The following is a 24,771-nucleotide window of genomic DNA, read 5'->3' as shown; positions in this document are numbered from 1 at the left end:
GCACTACACAGAGGCATATGCAGGTGCATCTGTAAATTTAAGGTCAGCCTAGCCTACAGAGTGAGCTCCAAGATAGTCAGGGCTACAAGAAAAAACCCTGTCTTGAAAAGTCAAAAACAACTTACTTATTTTTATTTTATTTATATGAGTGTTTTGCCTCCATGCACCACATATATGCAGTGCCTGTGAAGAAAGTACTGGACTTCTGTAACTGAAGTTACAGATGTCTGTGGGCAGCCAAGTATGTGCTGGGAACCGACCTCGATCTTTTACGCGGCCAACTAGTGCTCTTAACTATCTAGCAATCTCTCTGCATGCCCTACAATGCAAGCTAGAACAAAACGCTTTCCATGTGAACACACTTTACACATTCCATTTTTGGTTCCCTTTTCATTACTTCTGTTAACCATTCTTTTGAAGTATGATAGGTAGGTAAATATGTCTTTTGAAATTTGTGATTTCTTGTAGCCACTGTACATATTTTTGTTACATATGCAATGAAACTATATTATTAGCTCCCTAGGAATGAAGTCATAGTAAACATTTTAGACATAAAACGTCTGTAGTCTGAAATTGAGCTTTGTGTGGTAACGACATTAGTATGCATTTTCTTTCACTCCTCATATGCCTGGCATGTGTATACATGTATTTCATTTCTCACCTTCTTGCATAGCTTTCTGTCTGACTAACTGAGCTAGAGATGTGTTTCTCTACACTGGGAATGAGAATCTACCAGTCACACTTACTGCACCTGCTGTTCCCTCACAGACCAGTCCCTCTCCCATCCCACTGTTTTAATGGTATGTATCTAATAAAGTTTTCCTTCTTATAGCTTTCTTTGTTATTAAAAACGTCCTTAAGGCTGGGCGTGGTGGCACACACCTTTAATGCCAGCAGAGGCAGGCAGATCCCTTGAGTTCAAGGTCAGAGTGTCCGGGACAGCCAGGGATCCGTTACACAGAGAAAAACAGTCTCAAAAAAAAAAATTTTTTTAAAAAGTCTTTAATAATTAAAAAACATATCAATTGGAGATCCATTAGCCCTTCTCATCTGTGTCATACAATCCTCCAGTTCTCACTTGGGCATGCATTTCTCTAAAGCCTGGCATTTGAGATCTTTGTACTAGGCTTGGGGAGGTCTTGGTAGATGGATTTATTTATTTATTTATTTACAGATACAGCAATAGGAATACAGAATTAGAAGTGCCATATCAATATGTAACTGTCTTGTGTTGTTGGAGGTTAATGCTAAAGGTACAGATTTAATACATATTTAATACATTAATCATATTTAATACAGATGAAAGCTGTTTTTCAGAGTACTTTCAATCAGTAGCTAGTCAAATGTGCAGGTACAGAATACACAGACACGGAGACCAATCTGAAATCTAAACAGATTTTTCTCCTATTAAAAACTATCATCCAGGGGCTGGAGAGATGGCTCAGCAGTTAAGAACATGGACTGCTCTTCCAGAAGTTCTCAGTTCAATTCCCAGCGACCACATGGTAGCTCACAACCATCTGTATTGGAATCCAATGCCCTCTTCTGTTGTGTCCAAAGAAAGCAACAGTGTACGCACATACACACAGTAAGTAAACCTTAAAAACAAAACAAAACAAAACAAAACAAAAAAAACTCCAAAAACCAAAACCAAAAAACAAACAAAATTAAAGCAAAACCCAGCCAATCATAGTAGTGTACCCTTTAAATCTTAGAACTCAGGAAGCTGAGGCAGAGGGACTGTGAGCTCAAGCATAGCCTGAGTCACAAAAAACTTCCAAGGCAACCCATAATATACAAAGGAACCTGTCTCAGGAGGCTGAGGGCGGCTTGGGAGTAAGCAAACTGCTGCTCTTCCAGAGGGCCTTTATTCCCAGCAACCATATGAGGGCCCACACACTGAAACCCTCTGCTGGGCTCTCTGGGCACTAGGACACATACGTGATGTGTATATTTCACACACAAACAAAACACCCACGCATATAAAATAAATAATAACATCTTAATTTTTTTTAAAAGAACTTATCTCACAAAAGAAAACAATGGCGTAGAGAGGACTTATCCATTAAGAGCATGTACCACTCTTGCAGACCTAGGTTTGGCTCTTAAAACCATAGAACTGCAGCTCCAGATCTGACACCCCCAGCCTTTGTAGGCACCAGAACTCACATGCATATACCCACACAGGAAACACACACATAAATACATAATTAAAAAGTGAATCTTGGGCTGGAGAGATGACTCAGGGGCTAAGAGCACTCAATACTCTGCCAGAGGTCCTGAGTTCAATTCACAGCAACCACATGGTGGCTCACAACCATCTGTAATGGGATCTGATGCACTCTTCTAGTGTGTGTCTGAAGAGAGCTGCAGTGTACTCATATAAATAAAAAAAAAATAAATCTTTTTAAAAAATGAATCTTAAAATAAGTAAACATATAGGTAATCAAAACCTACCAAACAAACTGTACCTATGATCTCTTCCCCTCCCATAATAAGTTTTAACACTGGGTACTGCCTGCCCATCAGCTAACTGCCCAACGACTTCTGCTAGAGGCTCACTAAAACTGTCTGGAAGTTTAGTAGTAAATATGGGATCTGTTCTAGGCCTGTAGTCCATGCCTTAACATCACATACTTTTTCTTTGTTGTATGCACAGGACTTTGGAAGAATCCCTTGCCCTGGTGAGTCAATGGTTAAGCCAGTTGCTGTATGCACTGCTGCTAAAGTTTATTTCAGAAATTGTTTTTTAAAGTCCTAAAAATTTTTTATTCTTATAGTAATCCATTGTTAATTTATAGTAATAGCAATTCCTCAAATATTTGAGGATATTTTGGGACAAAAAAAAAAAAAAAAACCATTCCTTTATGTTATACTCAATTTCTCTAAGATTAATTTAACAGTTTGGCTTGGTCTTTCTTATTTATACTGCTGCTTTTCCTTAAATAGACAATAATTCTTGGTTAAACAAACCAGTGAGTGACTAGTGTTTCCCAGCACAGCTGTTATCAATTACAGCTGTGTGTAAAAAGCATACTTCCTGGATATGGTGGAATACACCTGTAGTCTCCACGCTTGGGAGACTGAGCCAAGAGACAGAATGTCCAAGCAGCCTGGAGCACATAGTGAAATCCTATTTTTAAAAGCTCCCTAGTCAGTGCACCTTGGCTAAGAACCACTTTTTTAAGATTTTGTATTGTATATGTATGTTTGTGTATACTGTGCCATACGTGTGCAAGTGCCCACAGAGCCAGGAGAGAGAGTTAAGTCCCCTGGAGCTGGAGTTACAGGCAGTTGTGAGCTCTCTGGTGTGGGTGATGGGAACCACACTCAGATCCTCTGGAAGAATAGCAAGCATTCTAAACCACGGAGCCATCTCTCCAGCCCCAAGAACCACTGTTTTAATATATGTGAAAATCACTCCTCCTTGCCATGAATGTGCACACTGACTACAGATATTTCAGCTATCAAAAATATCTGTGAGCAGAAGTCAGCTGCCAGGTATGCCTCTGAAGGGAAAGAGCCCCACAGTCAGTCACAGTGGAATTATAATTCTCTAAGGATGATACTGATGCTCTCTCCCTGGCTCTACAGAGCCCATTCAGGAAAATGCCTCTAATTTATGCAGGTATGCTGCAGTAGATATTTCATTTCTGCTGTTGTGATAAAAATGCCCTGACAATAGCAACTTAGGAAACAAAGCTTTAATGGGCCTTCAGTTCTTACAGTCTACTACTGAGAGTAAGTTAAGGCAGGAACTTGAAGCAGGTCACATCATTTCTAGGACAGACAACTGTATCCTTGCTTTGACGCTTGCTCTCTTAGCTAGCTTCCCCTCTTTGACTACTCAGGACCCTCTGCCTGGAGGATGATATAGCCAACAATGGTCTCCATTTCCCTTTACCAATTAACAATGAAATAATCTTCCACAGACAGGCCCATAATACAGCATGATCTAAATAATTCATCATATTAAGAGTTTCTCCTGAGGATTCTAGTTTGTGTCAAGTTGACAAAAATAACCAGCCTCTGGTTATCCTGATATCCTACCAGGTACTAATAACCAGCATAGTATCCTACCATAGTATCCTACCCAGTACTGGGACTGCTGCTTTCAAGTCTGGTAATCCATAGTACCTAGGTACTTTCTCACTATCCTGAATTCACTCCCCATTTTTTTAAAAAGATTTTTATTTATTTTATGTATGTGAATACACCTTCGCTGTCCTCAGACACACCAGAAGAGTGCATCTGATCCCATTACAGATTGTTGTGAGCTACCATGTGGTTACTGGGAATTGAACTCAGGACCTCTGGAAGAGCAGTCAATGCTCCTAACCTCTGAGCCATCTCTCCAGCCCCTCACTCCGAATTTTAATCCAAGTTTTTCTAGAATTGATTTGAGAAAACTCAACTTGAAGCATGAATGAGATTTACAAATTTCTCTGCATGGCAAGAATTAGCATTAGTTGAATCCACAAGTGTTGTAATTTTCAGAAATTCCAAACATTTTCAATCTGCAAAAAATAGCCTTCCCAGAGTTTGAGCTCAAGTTGTATCCCTATCGCCTCATTTTCTGTTTGTTATCTTACTAGCACTCTTTTCATTATACAAATAAATATATATTTATAATAAACTATTCAGATAATACTGTAAGATTTAAGTTATAAAAATACTATCTTCATTGATTTTCCCCTCAAAATTCCTGAAACACTTCAAGTAATGTTATATTTTTGCTTTCTATGCCCTGCTCAGTGACTGTTAGGCCAGCCCACACCAGAGGAATTAATTTTTCTCTTTCAGAGAAACGACTATCTGTCTTAGTTATAATTTTATTGTTGTGAAGAGACACCATGACCAAGGCAGCTCTTATAAATATGGCAAATCTTTAATTAGGGCTGGCTCACAGTTTGGAGGTTTAGTCGATTATCATCATGGTGGGAAGCATGGCAGCATTCAGGTAGACGTGGCTGGAGGAGCCAAGAGTTCAACATCTAGATCCGAAGTCAACAAGGAGACTGGAATTCCACACTGGGAGCTTAAGCACTTGGGAGCTTGCTTCCTCCAACAAGGTCACACTCAAAAAAAGGCTACACCTCCTAATAGTGCCACTCTCTGTGGGACAAGCTTTCATAAACCTATTCAACCACCACACTAAATATATTTTCTAAAATTCTATAAGAAATGTATTCAACTATTAGTTTATATCAATATGGGCTCGCTGTTATTTTATTTGCTGAGTTATAATTCAATGCTGAAGTTATTTTATTACTCAAATTGCTCAAGCTTTGGCTATTGTACTCTACACACAGAAATCAAGGAAACAAATGGCTGGGGCAACAGCTCAGCCAATAAAGCCAAAGAGAACCTGAGTTCAGTTCCCAGCAAACATCACCACCCAAACACACACACACACACAAATAGAGCACATGTAACGTGAGCCCTGGAGAGAAAGCAGCAAGTAGAGCTTCAAATCTGGTGAGAGACTCTATCTCAAAAACAAACAAACAATACAGGAGCACAACCAAGGATGACATCCCATGTCATTCTTGACCTTTTAGATGCACAGACATATATGTGCTCATGTGTGTGCATACAAACACACATAGGAAAAAGAGAAAACAAAACAAAACAAAAACCAGCTCCTAAGATGGTTCTGAGCCATAATGGCTGTATTCACTAATACAACTGCTACCATGTATCCTCAATGTATCCTTTACCCACATCAGTGAGAGAAAACAGCCTTTGATGTCAGACTCTGCATTCGGCTTTGAAGTACTCATCAGATTCTCAGCATCCTCAGGCTTGAAGTCAGAGAGTATCAGCAGCCCCTGAGAAGACTCTAGCCGCCACAGTTAGTGGATGCAGCAAAGCACCCACTTCAGGAGGAGCTCAGTAAGTTAGCTACCTTCCTCCTCCTCCCACCAGCATGAGAAAACAGGTGTGAGCTGGTACACTGGACAGTTTCCATGCCCATACATCTTTTATCCCTCTACAGCTTCCCAGAGCTAATTCTTCTCTGTTACCAGCTCTTCCCTCAGCATCAATTTATTGCTTCCTCCACATTTGACATTTTGCTTTCAAAATGTACAGAGATTCTTCACATTCAACAAGAAATCTGCTTTTTCTGTGTATCTTTTTCACTTCGCCACTACTTCCCTGGCTAATCCTTCCTGGTTCAGGCCTGTTTACTATTAGATTGCTCAAACCAATGAAAGACTTCCTTGGTGGCCAGGGACTAATTTCATCAAATCAAAGATCTTCCTGAAGTTCCAACCCTTGTGTTGGTCTTATTCTTTTCTTACTTATGTATCTCCCCCTCCCCCAAATTAGGAATTCTCACTTCTTTCCCATTTGAGTTCCCATTTTCATTACTCTCTTCCCTTTCATGTATTTTTCCCCTGGTTAAAACAATTATACATATAAAATAAAGCTTCCTTTCCATTTTCATGTTGCTTTGCATCTGCAGATAGGTAAAGTTCTCACTGAAACATTCAGAACAAATAAAGAAGTCTATTTGGAACATACTAAACTTCATCCCAAGTCTCCATTTTATCAATTAATCTGGCTACAATCTCAAAACATACAATCAAATCTCCTTTCTAAATGCTATTATTTTTATCCCATAAAACATAAATGTTTCTCTGTTCATCACCATGTTAGCTTAGGCCCTTTTTACATGTCTGGCTCTCAACCCTCTTCCTGTGCTTCATGGGTTTCATACCCACCCCAACATTCCATGTTTCATACCCACCCCAACATTCCATTAATCTTTTCTTCCAATTCACCAAATTCTGTCACGTTCCTCATGCTCTAGAACTTACAGCAGCATCAGCCCTCTGTATACAGAGTTCTATATCCATGAATTCAGCAAATTTTTGTTTTTGTCTTTTTGAAACAGGATTTCTTGTGTAGCCTCGGCTGTCCTGAAACTTGCTCTATAGGCTGTCTTCAAACTCACAGAGCACTGCCTGACTCTGACTCCCTAGTGATGGGATTAAAGGCATGTGTCACCAAACTGCAAATTCAACCAAATATATTGGGAGAAATTTTTAGCTATCCTGAGTATCTACAGGTGCTTTCCCCTTTCAATGTTTTCTAAAGTACAATACAGTAAAGGCCTCTGTGGTAATGTGCATAATCTCAGCACTTGAGACACTGAGGCAGGAGCATAAAAATGTGAGGATAGTCTGTGATATCTATATATATATATCTATATATATATATATATATACTTATAGATAGATAGATATAGAGATATAGATATATATATATATATATCTACTTATATATATCTACTTATAGATAGATAGATATAGAGATATAGATATATAAACGATCCTGTTCACAAAATAAAACTTCAAAAGAAATACAGTATTAATAGATATATCCATGCACTGCATAATGATATTTATTTACAGCCCACAAATCCAATAGTATTCCCCTAACACTGTAATGGAGTTGAAGAGTCCTATTACCTCATGTTTACTGTATAAAGATACAGTATATCTTTATACAGTATGTCTATGCCTATATATGCTTATACATATCAGCAACACCATATTATACTTGTTTATAATATGTATAACAATAATGTGGCAAATAAGTTTGTAGCCTGGAAGAACAGACTGCAGCATAAGACTTATATACCTCTAGGCTCACAAGAATACACTATATGATGTCCACATGATAATGAAATTACAGTTTCACATTTCTCAGACTGTATGTATGACTGAATTCATACAGTAGTTAAGTTGTACGCTGAATTACAAATAATCTATAAGCAATTTAAAGTATATAGGAGAATGTATAGCAAACATTATGTCATTGTGCATAGTGACAGTTTGAAGATCTATTTAATTTTTTTAAATTATGTGTATGTGTGGCATTGGGTATGTATACCTGACTGCAGGTGCTTCAGAAGGACTGAGGTGTTAGAATTCCTAGAACTGGAGTTACAAGTGGTTGTGATCCATTGCACATGGGTGCTAAGAACCAAACTTGGGTCCTCTGCAAGAATAGTGTGTACTTTTAACCACCGAGCCATCTGTCCAGCCCCCTAGAGGATACTTTTATATTTTAAAGTCTTTATACCTGTGAAGGGATCCCAGAAAAAAATCATCCTACAGAATACCAAATGACAGTGTACCCTTGCCCAACAACTATTGCATCACATCTAAACTCTGAGTCCTGGCTCCCAGCCTCACCCACCCACATCTATCTGCACAACACTTAGGAGCATGGGTAACTAGCTGGTTTGCTCTTCCTCCTATCCAACTCAGATATCCAGCTCTTCTTCTTCTTATGGGTAAGTTCACTTTTCCTAAGTTCTCACTATTTTCCACTGAAATGATCCTTTGACTTTTCTCTGCTTGTCCAACTCCTACCTATCCTTCAAAGTCCAAGGCAAGCCGTCCCCCTTATAAGCTTCCTAGCATTTCTAGTAACACAAACTCTCTTCCTACACTCTGGACCCACCACTCTCACTACTTGAAACAAGTTACATCATACTCTTTTCTTTCCTTGATAATTTACTCTCCCCTACCCTATTGGTGCTTTTCCAATAAAATACAACCTTATTCATGTTTCTCCATTTGAAATACTTCAATGATTTCTTTTCTGGGCCTAATAACTTCTCTTTCTCTGACCATTAGGCTTCTTGAAGAACAATTTACATTTACTATTGCCTCTTCCTTATTTTCCATTTACTCTTCGGTCAGCTAATGCTAACTTTCATTCCAAAAACTGCTTACACCAAGCTCACCAAAGGCTTCCACACTGGCAAATACAGACCATCCCTGCAGCTCTGGCTGTCTGGCAGCAATAGCCTGGTCTCCTTTGAAGAGCTCCTCCACCACACTCTTAAATTCAAAAGGACTTCAAACATGGGCTGGCACCAGAGGTGTGGCACAGAGCTAACAGCTAAGACTCCCAGCACAAGAAGAAAAGCTGGCTGGGGCTGACCTCTGGACTAGCATTTCCTCACCTTCTCCAGGCTTCACTCTGAACACTCTTCTAGCTCTGTCATCTTGCCTGCTATACATCCATGACTCCATTTTCTGCTTACACTCTGTTGCTAATAACTAAAGAGAATTTGTTCCGGCATATGGTGCAGACATAGAACTGGTACCAGTCTCAGGATGCCATCTTTTGTTTTTCTTTTCTATGGCTTCTGCTGCTTAAGAAATTGCAGAAGCTAATATGAGAATTCTTTCACCAGGGATCCCAGGATGGCTTCAGTAATTGGGAGGTAAGGATATCTGGGGTTCCTCAACCAGCCACATTATAGGCAGAAGAAAATAAGGGGTCTTTCCTAGTTTTTCGTCACCTTCCTCCTCCTCATCTCATAGATTAATCTGTCAGCCAGTGAATGGTGTAGGGAGTCCCTTAATTACCTGCTGTGGGTGCTCCCTGCTCTTCCCCAAATTTTCTTATGAGCTGAGTTCACTATTTACTATTTCTATATTCTCTTTAGCACCTATGTTGGTGCTAAATGCAAGCAATGTAAGTACTCAATAAATACTTGATGAACTGAATTAAAAACACAGTATTAACACATTAATAGGAGCAACTTATCAAGCCCTACTGATCTAATTAAAAGATCTGGCCTTCTGAAGTAGCACAATTGTACCCACATGGAAAATTTAATGAGAAAAAGAAAAATTATCCAATTGAACAGCTAACAGTTTTCCTATTAGTAAGAGTTTCACAAATATTTTATGGATAACAAGCTCAGAGAAAAACACTTAAGGTGTTTATACATGTACATCTGGAAGATTATACATTTAAGGGATCTAACTCCATAACTAAAGTTAAAACAATATGTAGTGTTGGCAAAACCAATTAATGTCAAATCGACTTTTGTTAAAAATATGTTTAATACCCTTTATATAATAAAGTATGGCGGTCACATTTAACACATTTTTTTCAGTGTCTGTTAGTGACAAATTCAGTAATAGAGGACACAGTTCCTATGGTTGCAGTGTTCTAGCTCTGTAATACTGCAACAGTATCTAGAAATACAATGAAGAGCATGCCCTTGAACACACAGGCTTTGAAGGCTAGCAGTCAGATAAACACATACCTGTGGCTATGTGATAAGTACTAACATATAAGTCTAAGGACCACAAAAAAAAAAAATAATAATAACCAATCTGCTGAAAAACAAACAAACAAACAACAGGAAAATATACGAAAAATTTGAAAACAAGGTATAGTGGACAACTATAAGTCCAGCACTTGGAAGAAGACACAAGTGGATCTTAAGAACTTGAGACTAGCTTGGTCTACATATGGAATTCCAAGATATACTGTCTTACACAACAACACTTTCACAAAGTAACTCAATACTAGTTAAGGGATGAGGATACTGCTAAGCCCTGGCAGGAATCAAACCCAAACCCGTGGGTGTAATGAGCTCGAGTGAATTCTAAACTACAAGAAGAAAACACTCTTTGCCACTGAATTGTAAAAGAAAAAAAAAAGTATATGTGTTAAATGAACTCACACTATCAGTATAAAGGGAGTCTTTTAAACAACATGTAGTTTGAAAGTTCAAAGAGAGCTTATCACAAAAACATATCCATCAAGGTGAAGGAGCCACTTTTCTTAGATTAGCTACCTCCCCTCAAAAGACACTTCTCTTTACGGTAAATGGAGACCATCACCAAAACAACAAACAAACAAACAAACAAACAAAACCTGCCACAACAGGATACAATGCAGAGATCAACAGACTGTGGGGAGCCCAGCCCTACATCACAATTCCTGCATAAGTGGTTCTGGAAAGATCACGGAAGATGGGTAGGAAAGAGCCAGAAAACCAGTAGTCTGCTGTGACATGGTCTCTCTTAGAAAGGGTGGCAAAACCAAGATCAGAACAATGGCAAGCTCAACGGACATGCTAATGTGGAAGGAAGAAAATTTCATCACGTTCCCATCCCTACACAAAAACCTTACAGCCACCAATGACAGTTGAGTGGAGAATTAGCCTCACTCAAGGATGAGCTCCCTCTTCCCCTACCTGGTTGTCCAATTCAAAGTGGGAAACTTGAAACTATATAAAAACCACCAACAAAAATAGACTCAGGATCTGGGTGGTGGTGGTACACACCTTTAATCCCAGCACTTGGGTGGCAGAGGCAGAGGCAGCCTGGTCCACACACTGAGTTCCAAGACAGCCAAGGATACACAGAGAAACAAAACAAAACAAAATTTGTTGTTGGCTTGATAAGATGGCTCAGCAAGTATTTGCTGCCAAGTCTGACAAATTGTGTCCAATCCCACACAGCAGAAAACTGTCTCTCAAGTTGTCTTCTGACAAACAAATGCAGACTCACCCCCAATTCTCTCTCAATAAGGTAATTAAAAAATCTAAAACTATTGCTGGTGTGAGGTATGAGGGCAAACATCTGTAATCCCAGCACTTGAGAGATAAAAGCCTGAGGACTGCTACAAATTCAAGGTCACCTAGGAACAAAGAAAGACCCTACACACACACACACACACACACACACACACACACACACACAAGCAAGCACGCACGCACACTCGATCGAGGCATATGTGCATTTACATACCAAAGATTTCATATTTAAGGGGTCCATCACTACAATTTCTTGATATGGAAGGGAATTACAAGGATTGGATATGTATTAACTGAGAAACACCAAGGTTTGCAACAGCAGGGATCTAAATTGTATTATCTGAGTGAGGGGTCCAAAGGTTCACATGGAAGGTTGTGGGGCAAAAGTTGAATACACAACTTAAGGCTTGCCAAGGAAAACCCTGGAATACAAGCAGAACAGTCTGGACATTGTACCAAGCTTAAGGTAATTTTCAGCCCTGGCTGCTGAACAGAATAGCCTGGAGAGTTTTAAGAGGTATATCCACAGCCTACCTCCCTCCAGGTCAAAGGTAATATCTGGGAAGTGAAACGGGGTGATTATAACAAACAGTCCCATTTAGGAACCATTGAGCTCGACCACAGGAAGGAACAACATGAGATAACATTAAAACCCGGGTTTATTGGCAGTGGTTCCGAGCTTACTATTTGTGTGTTTAACTTCTAACCGGAGTTAAACAGTGTGTGTATGTGCGTGTGTTATGTGTGTGTTTCATACAAAACTAGCTCACTGTAAAATCTCTGTAAAAACTTCTGGGATGTTCTATAGACAACTAAGCTAGAAGATAACTATTCTAAGTGGTCCTTACTACACTGAATGGAAACGCTTTTGTATCAAAAATGTTCTATGTTTCATCAATGCACAGCTGTCACCAAACTACTGTTAATCTATACAAAAGTCATACTGTTTAGACTAAGTGACCAACCTTTTGACATTGTGACACAGCCTTGTCATTTACAAAGTTCACTCTCTAGAGCCACACAGTGGAATTAAAAAAGAAGAAAAAAAAAAACCCCTCAAGGTATTGAATAAGTTTTTGATTTTGGTTTGGACCTCTTTTATGGACATACTGGGTCACAAGTGGCTGGTGGGCCTTTGGCATGCTTCTTGATACAGCTTTTCAACTCTTGGCTTCAGAAAGTGGAATGATTACAATGAATCTTCCTTAGTTTGCAACAAATACTTTCCCAAACAAATGGAAACATAGTATCTATACAGCAAATCTGGGGCAAAGGAAAAGGTCACCAAGGAAACTGTTGGACCTGCAAAGAACAAGTCTGACTGGCCATGGGGAAAAGCTACTGAGGGGTCCACTTACTCATCAAAGTTTCCTTTAAGACTCTGCCACTGTTACCTATAAAGTTAGCAGACCCGCCATGTATGTTGTTTCACTCCACTTAGTGGTAAAATGTTATTTGAACATTAGTTGAATTTGGCAGTTAGTTTTATGTGGTCTCTTATCTACAGGCGAAGTCAATAAAAGCAAAAAAAAAAAAAACCACCCCACAGAGAAAAGAGAACTCAATCCCCAAAATGCCCAACCTCAGCAATCGTCCAGAAGCCTCATTTGAAATCGGGCGAGAAACGCCATTCGCTTGGACCGAGTGCTATTCAGAAGCAAAAAGATGGGCTTCTAAAAAGAAAACGCCAGCCTAACTCTCCGACACAGGGGTGAAAGTTACAAAAGCAAGCAGCACTGAGTTTGACGAGTGGGTCAGACGGAAAGTCAGAAGACAAGAGATGGAAGAGATGGCAAAAGGTGAAGGAGGTGAGCAAAGGCCACCCGGTGGGGACCTGGCTGCCCAGCTCTTTATGCACCCAGGACAGCATGGGGCCTCGGTCCGCCGGCGCGCACCGGGAGCAGGGCGAGCTCCCTCAGGCCTGGCACCGAGGGTGCGGGCATGCCCGGGTGAAGAGAGGGATCGCCCGGGCCAGGTGGGAGCTCTGGGATCCCCAACCTCAAGCGAGCGTCCAGAACGAGGGGCACTCAGCCCAGCCCTCACCTCCTGCAGCTAGGAGGGGGTGGGTGGAGCTGAGCCCGGGGCCGCCCCCCGGAGCCGCCCCCGCAGCCGCGGTCCCGGCTGTCAGCGCCCCCTCCCGCGGCCACTCACCCGCCGGTGACGCGCTCCGGGCCACGGCGGCGGCGACCCCCGCCTGGGTCATGGTCCCAGGAGCGGAAGGCAGCGGTGTCTGGCCGTCTAGGCGAGCCTCTGGGTCCGCAGCCGCCACCTGCTTCTGCGGGGCTGGGGGAGCGTGGGCCCGGGCCCTCCTCTCCCCCCGCCCCCGCCGCCTCTCCTCGCGGCCACCGCCGCAGCAGCGAGCCCGAGCCCTCGAGGCCGGAGACCCGGCGGCAGCACAGCCTCAACTTTCCCAGCCCCCCTCCCCCCGCCCCTCCCGCCCCTCCCGCGGCCTCGGCTCTGCACGCGCACAGCCTAGCCTGGATGCACCTCGCTCCCGCCCCGATCAACCGGCCTGCCAATCCGGTGCTGGGGAGGCTGCTGTCGTAGCCAATCAGAAGCCGGAATTCCGCTGCGCTAGGCTGGAAGGCGGGAGGAGGTGGAGGGAAAAGCTAGGAGGGAACAGGCCTCAGGCGGCCCAATGACCAAGGCCGGGGGGCGGAGGTGTGCAAGTTGGGTTGAAAGAACAGGAAATATTCTTAAAGGTAGAGTGACAGGCAGAAAGGAAAGCCAGTAGGTGGATGAGAAAGAGGTGGGCCTGGCTCCTTAAAGGGGACGCTTTGAGAAGCTGGAAAAGATGTTTTGAGAAACTTCCTTGCATCCTATTCTGTATTATGCTTCTGGCAGCTTTCAGTGCAAACTTAGAAGTGAAAAAACTGAAGAGGAGGAGGGCGGCAAAGGCTTTCGGAGATAGACAAGTCCCTTTAGCCTGGAGGATTAGAAGGCGGTAAACAAACGGGAGGTGGAGAATCCAGTCTTGTGTGACTTCCCTCAGTCTTGCAGACCTGAGGCTGCTGGAATTCGTATGCTGTGGACTCTTGACGTCCTTTATTTGCAAGAAGCCCATTTTCAGAAATGTTCTGCAGCCCCCAGCTAAGGGAGTGAGTGCGTGGCTTTGGGAAATGGGATTGGAACCCTAAATTTAGGCTACTAGACAGGGTTATTTAGGACTGGAGGCCTCAGAGTCCTCTAAGGTGCGTTTGGAGCTCTTGAACTGTGGTCCCAGCTACCTTTTTCTAGTTTGTTTCATTTCACAAGCCTGCCTCCCTGAGACAGGTGTCTGATTCTCCACCTAGTGGTGGTGAAAGATTTATGAGCTTTTCACAACCAGATACAGCCAGTTGGACTGGAACGCAGGGCATAATAGGAACTACTTGAACCTATGTACAGTGGAAACAGACCTTGCATTGAGAAAATAGTAAACAGTAACTCCGTTTTATGTTTCCTCCGCACTTTGAAAATCGGTGATAAAATAGGACGTTACTGTTGCTTCAAACTTGGTGCTAATAAGCAGTTTGGTTTCTTTTTCACTTCCTTGTCCCATCTGGGCCAGGCCGATGAGTTTTAGTTAGCTTTTGAATACATTTGTCACTCCCTAGTCCAAGCAGGAGAGACCTTATGATCAGAGTTGTAATGGTAATACTAATAATACACCCATAAAACTATTATGTTAATATATGTCCAGCTACATAAAATCGTTTCTATGTTAGTAAAAATAGAAGGTTTTATGGGTAACAAATATCAAATCCAGGCTACACGTAACTTCCTGAACTGTAATAAATTAATTCTAAGTTAAAAATAAAACATTTTGGGGTTTTGTTCTTCGAGACAGAATCTCAATGTGTAGACGAGGCTGGCTTTGAACTCAGAGATCCAGCTGCCTCTGCATCCTGAGTATGAGTGCTGGAATTAATAGTGTGCATGCCAATTCCAGATGCAAAACAAAGTTTTCGTGATTCAAAAAAAAAAAAAAAAACAGAATTTAAAAGGTTTTTGAACCATTGTTAACATTTTTTAAACATGATTTAAAAATAGAGAGATAAAAGCCAGGTGGTGACGACAAGAGCCTTTAATCCCAGCACTCAGGAGGTAAAGGCAGGCAGATCTCTCTGAATTCTACCCTAGCCTGGTCTACTGAGTTCCAGGAGAGCCAGGACTACACAGAGGAACCATGTCTTGAAAACAAATACTCATTCAAATAAGCAAACAAACAGAACAACAAATCAATTGAGAAAAGTCAGAATAGTAACTTTTATTTTTAATCCTCCTTTCCTGATTGAAGTCCAGATCTCAAGCTAGTGAGACAGTGTGGTGGCTCAGAGTAAAGGTGCTGTCTGCCAGCAAGCCCGGGGACCTGAGTTTGAGCCCCAGGACTTACGTGGTAGAAGGGGAGAAGGAACTCCAATAGACCTCTCATCTCCGTACATGCCCTGTGCATGTGAGCAGAAACGCACATATACACAGAAATAAACAAAACATGAAAAAGTAAAGTTCAAATCACAACTAGGAGTCTTTTGCTAGCTTTATTCCACATCACTTATTAGACTGAGATAATACCTAAGCGTAGCTGGTGTGTGCTTCTTAGTGTCTATATTGGTAATAACATACAGGTCAAGCCCCTCAGAATGATTTTCACCCACTTACTTGAGGCCCCTGGATGGCACAGAAAGATTTGTGTGATGCTTATTTGCACACTGATTCATTTCCTGAAAGGAACTTTCTAACATGGTTGAAGACTGGATGTCAGTAGCAGTGCTGGGCAGAAGCTCCAGGCTCAGCTCCACCTACTCCCTCCTTTCTCTGACAGGCAATCATTTAAACAAATGTGTCTCTTTCCAGTGCCAGCCCTCTCTTCCACCCACCCACATCCTCTGCTACCAGGACCACTGAGTCTTGACCTGTGACCACTAGTAATCAGCACCCAACTGCTACACTGAGTTGCATAGCTAGGGTTATATTTCACAGCTTTTTGCCCACAACCACACACCCAACAAACTGGCTTTTGTAACCTTTATAGTTAGACCTTCCATCTTTTTTTAGAAACATATCTTTGGCTTTATGAGTAGGATTGGTACAAGTGTTTATTTCCATGATTCCAGAAGAAATATCTCAGCTTTTTCCAGAGCTTGTAATTTTTATTTTGGATTCTTGACAGTCTATTAGGGGTCCAGATAAGTACACGCCATTACTGACACTGAATTGTTCAGTCTCACTACATAGTTCAAGACATCATTAAACTAGTGACCTTCCTACTTCAACCTCCCTAGTGTGCTAGGATTAAGATGTTACTAATGTACATGCTTTCTAACAGCTAGGTGCTGAGCATATTTCCACGTATACTTTTTAAAGCATCTCTTAGTGATGTGTAAAAGTTCTTTATATGTTGTACTAGAGTTTTCAGCCATTGTGCGACTTGGGTTTTGCTCTTAATAAGAATGACATATTTACTAACCTGTTTCATCCACATAATCACCCTGCAATATAGCTGTTGTCATCACTTATGAAGTCAGGGCCCGAGAAAGCAATCAGCAGCAAAGGTCACAATGGAGATGGCATTTCCTCATGTCTTCAGTCTTTTTGCAGATTATTTATGAACCTATCTAATTATGCCATTGCTCTGTCTGTTCTCCAGAGATGAAGAGGTAAGATCTGAATCTTAGCCAGTTAAGTCCCTGATGCAACTGAAACATGCATCTTTTCACTAGAAATCCACTCTTAGAATGTCAGTATAAAGCTTTATTGTTTTAGAAGTCCTTCGAGCTATCTTTGAATTTGTTCATGAAATACCTGTTTGGCCAGGTTATAAGTCTTAGGCCAAGATTTTCTGAAAAGACCTACAATTGTATGCATGTTAATTTCTATTTGAAAGCAAATTCACTATCCCAACCCCCTTTTCTCAGTCTCAATGGTATTGAGGTTTGTTACCTCATGGGTTGAATGCCATTTTTATATCATAAAACAAAAGGTCTATAGAGTTTTGTTTCTTAATGTTGTCTTTAAAAGCACTGCCAGGTTCTGCCTGCATGGTGATGGTACATCTCAATACTTGGGAAGCAGGCAGGTGGATCTCTCTGAGTTCAAGGCCAGCCTGGTCTACATAGTTGTTGCAGGCTAGAAAATACTAACACTTAAGCCTATGTTACAGATTACCTCTGGAACATGCCTGTGGTACTATATCTAAAAGCACACTTTACTAATTAATACAAAGTCACACAGACTTTTGACTTCTAGATATTTTTACTGCTATGTTTTCCCTTAGGGCCAAGGGACATTTTAACAATTCTTTTGTTTGGAGACAGGTTGGTTTTTTTTTGTTTTGTTTTTGTTTTTTATGTAGCCCTGGCAGTACTGGAGTTCTGCCCCACCCTCTACACCACCTGGCTTTCATTCCCTCCTTAATGACTTATTCTCACTGTTGTCCAGGTTGCTCAGTTATCAGTACCTAGGACTACAAAGGACCAAGTCATTATGTTTTTAAAGTTTTTGTTGTTTTGTATATTGGGAAGATACTTGAGTATTGACAAATTTTCCCTACATTGTTGAAATACTTTCATGTGTTTTGACAAAGTACTCATGCAAATGTAGGTATATTTCTGTGCTAAATTCTGTAGCACTAGTTGGGTTGTTGACATTGACACCACTTTATCTTTATTCAGCTTTGTAACATGTGAACTAAAGTAGTGAAGTTCTCCAAAACCACCAGCAGCATCTTCTGTTTAATCACATCATCTGCAAATAAAACTGTTCTACTTCTGTCCAAACTCTATGCTTACAGTTTTCCCTTTTGTCATTGGACTATAGCAGTATAAAATAGTATACAAGTACTGAAAGCAGCTTTCTTCACCTTCTGCCCAATCTTTTCTTTTATTATTATTATTTGTATGAGTATACTGTAGCTGTCCTCAGACACACCAGAAGAGTAGTTCATTTGATCCCACTACAAATGGTTGTGAGCCATCATGTGCTTGCTGGGAATTGAACTCAGGACCTCTGGAAGAGCAGTCAGTCCTCTTAACCACAGAGCCATCTCTCCAGTCTCCCCTTCTTCCCAACCTTTCAGATAAAAAAAAAAAAAAAAAAAATACATGATCTCAGGGCTAGAAATGGTAGCTCAGCGATTAACAGCACTGGCTGCTCTTCCAGAATACCTAGGTTCAATCCACAGAACTCACGTGGGAAGAACAACTGTAACTCCAGTTCCAGGGAATCAATAGGATCCAATACCCTCCTCACACAAACACACATGCATGCAAAACGCAAAACTAAAGAACTAAAGTAAGTGAATAAGTAAGTGAATAGAAATAACTAAATCTAAAAGAGAGAGAGAGAGAGAGAGAGAGAGAGAGAGAGAGAGAGAGAGAGAGAGAGAGCTCACTAGTATGGCAGCTGAAGGCTTTTATAGTTTTCAGGTTAATTCTGTATTCTTTCAATTTTCTCACATAACTTTCATTGTCAATGTCACACCCTGGATGTACCTATGAAGAAGTTCCCTGAAACTTTTAACCAAAGAAGGCTCACTCTGAATGTGACACTATCTATAAGAAAGGGTACCGAATGGGCTGAGAGAGGAAAAAGGAGAGAAAAAGGAGGGGAAGAGAAAAGAGAGCGGGAGAGCCAAGTATCAGCATTCATCCCCCACCTTCCTGAATACAAAGGCATTGTGCCTCACTCCTGCTCTGCCTTTCCCATCAAATACATAGAAAACCCCTAAGAAAACACCAAAACAAAACCACACCATTGCAACAAGTAACTTAATATAGAAAGCTGGCAATAGTATAGAGCTATTGTGATAAACACAACATAGTACTTAGGGTTTTTTGTTTGTGTTGGAGGAATATGAATTTGGAGCCAAGGTCTAAAACTCTAGAATAAGGTAAGCAAAAGTTTAAACTGGGCATTCTAGTGGGCCTTCAGATGACAGTGTCTAGAGAAACACCCACTGGAGACCACACTCATGAGATTTCAGAAAAGGATCTAGGACTCTTCCCAGATTATGTAAGAGACCATTTGTGATATATTCTAGTAGAGAACTTGTTACATTAACCTCATGCCCAGAAAACTTCATGAAGCACAATTCAAAGCAGCAGAGTATTTGATGGAGAAAATTTCAGGCTGAATTCAGAACAGAATTCAGGCTGTGGTACTGCTCACTGCTCTTACTGAAATGTACAGTAAGGGAGCAAACAGTATGAAGGGAGCAAGTTCAAAGTGAAAAATAGGTAGTCAAAGCATCTATAATTAAGAGATTAGTGCCATTAAGTAAAACCTAAGACTCCTTACTAGGTCAGTAAGAAAAGTGGTGTGCAAGAACTTAGCCAGCAACTTACCCAGTTCCATTTTACAAAAACGCAAAATCTGAAGAAAACCTGAGAATGTCATTAGAGCTCCCTGCTTAAAACCAACTGTCTAGAGAGGTTTTCTCAGGGTCAGCAGAGGCCAACACAACTGTAAGCCAAGGAGATAATCCCTATTTTGAGCAGCATTTTAGTGGGGCTAGTTTAGGTGGCAAGACAGACTTGTCAGAGGCTTATGGCAGTTTCACAAGACCACTGAGTCTAAACAATGTTGTGGTAGGGTGTGGGGAGCCGACAGAAAGTGGCTATCATCCTTGCAGCCATCTTGAGCCATATACCCTGACCAGAGACTTGATTACATTAGCCTACAACAGCTGAGCACACTGATACCATCTTGTTTTAGATACCCAGGATCTTCCCTTGGGTGTGTGAGACTTAAAGGTATGTGACTTAAGGGCGTGACTTAGAGATCAGATTTAGAGACAAGACCTAAGGGCATGATTAAAGGCGTGACTTAGAGGCGTGACTTAGAAGTGAGACATAAAAGGTGAGAGACAGAACAGAGAATCAGACACTTCAGAGAGTACAACTTGGAACTAGGAATTAGGTTAAACAGTACAACTTGGAGTTAGTTATTAGGCATTAGGTAGCAGGCACTTGGAAGAGAACTTGGAACTGGAAACTTGGAACTTGGAGGCACTAGGGACTAGGAACTAGGGACTAGAAACTCAAGACTTGGGAGTTGGACTAGGAAGAGAGACTGAAGAATAAATGGGATTGAATCACACTCTGTCTGGTCTCCATTCCTCGTGTCCGTCCTCACTCTCTCTCTTGCTGAACCCCGACCTGTGGACTGGAGCTGCTTGGGACAGTGCAGGACAATTGAGCCCCCAAGGCTTTTGGCAGTGCAGGTTCCAACACTGACAGGACGATCCGAGACACTTGGGCCCCCAGACGTGGGGCAGCTCGGGCCACAACAGTAGGGTCAAGATTCTAATTTGCAAGATCCAGAAAGGTCACTGCAGGAAACTGGGTGATGTTGGAGATGCCAGGAAATATGGAATACATGACAGTAAAAGCTGATACGTGGAAATAGACCAAGAAGCTAGGTATGCTCCAGGCAGGTCTTTTCTTCGTTTATTAGGATGGAATATGAATTACAGAACTTTCAATTCCTGGGGCCAATTCTACATCACATATCCTCTTCTCTATATTACTCAGATTAACTTGCTAATGTTTTAAGGATTTTCCTGCTTTTATTCATGAGACAATCTATTATCAGCATAATGCTCTCCTCAAAAGCAGCCAGGCAATAAATACTTCTAAATATGTAAATCTGGTTCCATCTTCAAAACATTCATTCATGTGTGTAGGTGGAGGGGTAGGGGTTTGTATGGGGAAGCTAGACAATAGTACATGGGAGTAAGTCAGTTCTGAGCATGTGGCTCGAGGTATAGAATTCAGGTTGTCATATTTCATTAACAAGCACCATCACCCACTGAGCCATCTTGTGCCTGGTTTTGTGTAAAATTTATTACATGAAATTTACAGATAAGCCAAAACCCAAACGACCATTTTTTTAAAATCATACTATTGGTCATCCAGTCTTGTTTTTGTCCATTATTACTTTTTTTTTTTTTTTTTTTTTTTTTTGGTTTTTCGAGACAGGGTTTCTCTGTATAGTCTTGGCTGTCCTGGAACTCACTCGGTAGACCAGGCTGGCCTCGAACTCAGAAATCCGCCTGCCTCTGCCTCCCAAGTGCTGGGATTAAAGGCGTGCGCCACCACCGCCTGGCCCATTATTACTTTCTTGACATGGCTTTTCTTGCATACTGATTTCTGCTGTAATTTCCTAACTTCCTTTAGGTTTTACATTTCACTCCATACCCACTTCTCAAGATATATACGTGATTCAAGCTTTTTCGTGTACACTCACCACCACAGATTATACTTTCCACAATTTCTATAGCTGTATCCCATAGTCCTTCTGTTCAATATATTTCAAACTTTTTGTCATTTATTAACAAATGAATTTCTTACTCATGTGCTGAATTTCCAGGCGTGTAAACTTCAAAAATATAATATCTAGGATCATGTAAACATTTCTCAGACAAAAAACAACAACAACAAAAAAAAAATAAGTAAAGAAAGCCAGAGGCTAGAGCTATAGCTCAGCACTAAGAGCATTTGCTGCTCTTGGAGGGGATCCAGGAAGTTCAGTTCCTAGCATCTGCATCCAACAGTTCACAATTACCTATAACTGATTAGGTGGTGCTGAAAAGGTGGAAGCAGAATTAGGGGTTAGCTTTGGGGTGCTGTTTACAAATCAGTCTTTGCCTAACAACGTTAAGATAGTAAATTCAGCCGGGCGGTGGTGGCACATGCCTTTAATCCTAGCACTTGGGAGGCAGAGGCAGGTGGATTTCTGAGTTCGAGGCCAGCCTGGTCTACAGAGTGAGTTCCAGGACAGCCAGGGCTACACAGAGAAACCCTGTCTCAACAAACAAACAAACAAAAAGATACTAAATTCAATCCCAAAAGAAATACTGCAAAAGAAAAAAATGCTGCTTTCCAGGGACACACCTTTTCACAATCATTTCAGTCAGTGCCAGGTACCTTCTGTCGCTATGACCAAATTTCAAGATCTAAGTCAAGGTGCTAACTTGTAAATTCTATAAAGAACCATCAAGAGCTGGTGATACTACAGTAACCAAGCTCTAAATCTAGCCCAGGATACATGATACTTTATAAACACTACAGAAATACCTAGTAGTTATTAAGTAATAGAAGTTACATTTATAGGATTGTCAGTGTTTAAGAATAAATGAAACACATCACTTGAATAGGTAATGCTTAATGGAAGATATTAAAAAACACAAATCATTTCTGGGAACAACTGTCTTCCATCAGTCCAAGATATTTGTGACAGCAAAATAAAAAGGAATACTGGTAAGATGGCTCAGCAGTTAAGAGCACTTACCACTCTTGTACAGAACCTGGGTTTGGTTCCCAGCATCCATGGGGCAGCCCACAAACCCCTGTAACTCCAGTTCGAGAGGCTCTTCTGATCTCAAGTATGAGGTGCCTGAGCAAGCTCACACATTAAAAAAAAAAAAAAAAAAAAAAAAAAAAAAAAAAGACCACAAGATCTAGAGATGGTGTTGTGATGAAGATCTCTCTCTAAATAAGGTCCATGTAACATAATGTGGTCTTACATTCGAGCTCTTAATGCTTCACACTCTTCTCCCAATACAAATGGTGAAATGTTGAAAGTCACCCCTACTACATAATTAGCCTAGTACCTAACTAGACAAAACCCCAAGACAAAATCAAAAACCCACCAGATTTGAGGGAATCTATAACTTTTAAATTGTAGCTTGATTAAAGATCACAATGGGGTTAATGTACACCACTCTAAGTAGATGTAATAACTATAATATATAGCTGTCTATGCAAAAACTGACGTTTCAACTTACTAGCCTTTTAAACCTCATTAAGGCTTGTTTATATTCGAGGCAATGTTAAAAAGAAAAAAGTCAGAGTAAAGAATGTTTCTCTCCATATTTGCTTTATGTTAAAGAAAACTCAAGCTTGATGGGATAACTTTTACTTCTGTAAACCATTAGCCAACCTAAAGGTAGTGGTATGTTATGTGTGTGCATGTATGTATACCTGTCATACCAACACTTAGGTAGAACCAAGATTTCAAGTCCAGCCTTAACTACTTAACAAGCTCAAGTTGAAACCTTGTTTTTTAACCAGCTGTGTTCCTAAAGGGTCCTTCACTTAAGACTTTCTACTTAAATAGAATGTTACAGGCCATACCTGTTGCAATTCCAATTTTTTTTTTTTTTTTTTGGCAATTCCAGATCTTTTAGTTTGATTCCCAACTCCCAAGTTGGGCAGTTCATAACTGCCCAGAACCCCAGCTCCAGGTAATCCAGCAGAAGCAGGTGGTCTACAGGCCAGGACTACATACAAAGACCCTGTCATCTTTTTTAACTTAGAGGCTATATAGACCTTACCTCGCTTGATCATTACTGTATTTGCAGAACTTAAAAGACAAGGCACTTAGTAAACTCATAGAAACCATTTAGAGGAGACACAAGTAAAATCTGGGAGATTTCTAATGACAAGCAAAAATTCAACACTGCTCAAATCTTTAAAAGTGACTTCTGATATTGCCATTATGGTTTCTCAAAAACGAGCTAAATAGATAGGCTCCATAAGTTTGGTTGACCAAAACGAATACTTTGAATCAGTACCAAAGTTATAGCCATTTAACATGTTTTAATCTATACTTAACTCATGTCTTGAATTGTTGAGGACAGCAAGAGTTAACTGAATGTTCATAAAATTACAAAATATCCTATTACTAACTTTTTCCAATTGTTAAAATTTAAGCTTTCATCACAATATAACAAAAGACAATAACTTCCTAAGACTAACACTAGGCTTTGTTAAGCAAATAAGTGTTTTATATTACTGTTCCATCCCAAACGGTTTCTATATCAGATTTAGGAGTATTAGATTAGGCCACTCAATGGATATACTCACATACTGAAAAACTGAAGCCTAGCAGCCATGTAAGTGAAATGAAGTAGCTGTTGCTGCAGCCTGGGCAGACACTTGATCTTTTGTCAGACTTAACTGGATATATCACACACTGATTGATTGGGAAACTATAGAATACAACAGATCTGTTATTTTTAAACTGCTAAAATTTGGAGTGATATGGCAAATAAGATAAAGACCAACCATTGTTTCTTGTGGAATAAGTAAAATGCTAATTCAGATCATCTTGACTAGTTAATCCTGTTAAGACAAAAATTTCAAAGTACACATTTTACTAAAAAAAGTAATAGATCAGAATATACACATTTACAGTTCATACTAGAACAAAGCCTAAGGTTCTATTTATTATAATAATTATATTCAAAATACGGCAGTAAGTTATCCCTGGGGATCTTACATTTTTCTTTCACGGAGAATAAAATTCAGATATACTAGCCAGTGTTTTTTTTTCCCAATTCCAAGAGGTCTGAATTAGCATACCTTGATTATTCATGAGTTTTGAATTAGGCCTTAAAGAAATATAAGACAGTATGAATCACA

The 24,771-nt window shown here is 40.5% G+C and overlaps 1 protein-coding gene across 2 annotated transcripts in view; it reads right to left on the bottom strand.

Moving 5' to 3' along the window:
* Usf3 (upstream transcription factor family member 3) overlaps positions 1–13,783 on the bottom strand; it is a 51,140-nt gene extending 37,357 nt beyond the window's left edge. For both annotated transcript variants that reach the window (XM_034515793.2, XM_076942982.1), the window contains exon 1: positions 13,517–13,783. The gene's annotated coding sequence lies outside the window, so the exon portion shown is untranslated. The remainder of the gene's footprint in view (positions 1–13,516) is intronic.
* Positions 13,784–24,771: the final 10,988 nt, after the last annotated feature.

Source organism: Arvicanthis niloticus, chromosome 12 (assembly GCF_011762505.2).
Source record: "Arvicanthis niloticus isolate mArvNil1 chromosome 12, mArvNil1.pat.X, whole genome shotgun sequence".
Classification (NCBI taxonomy): domain Eukaryota; kingdom Metazoa; phylum Chordata; class Mammalia; order Rodentia; family Muridae; genus Arvicanthis; species Arvicanthis niloticus.
The sequence above is the reverse complement of the archived record's forward strand: the minus strand, read 5'-3'. Positions and strand labels throughout refer to the sequence as shown.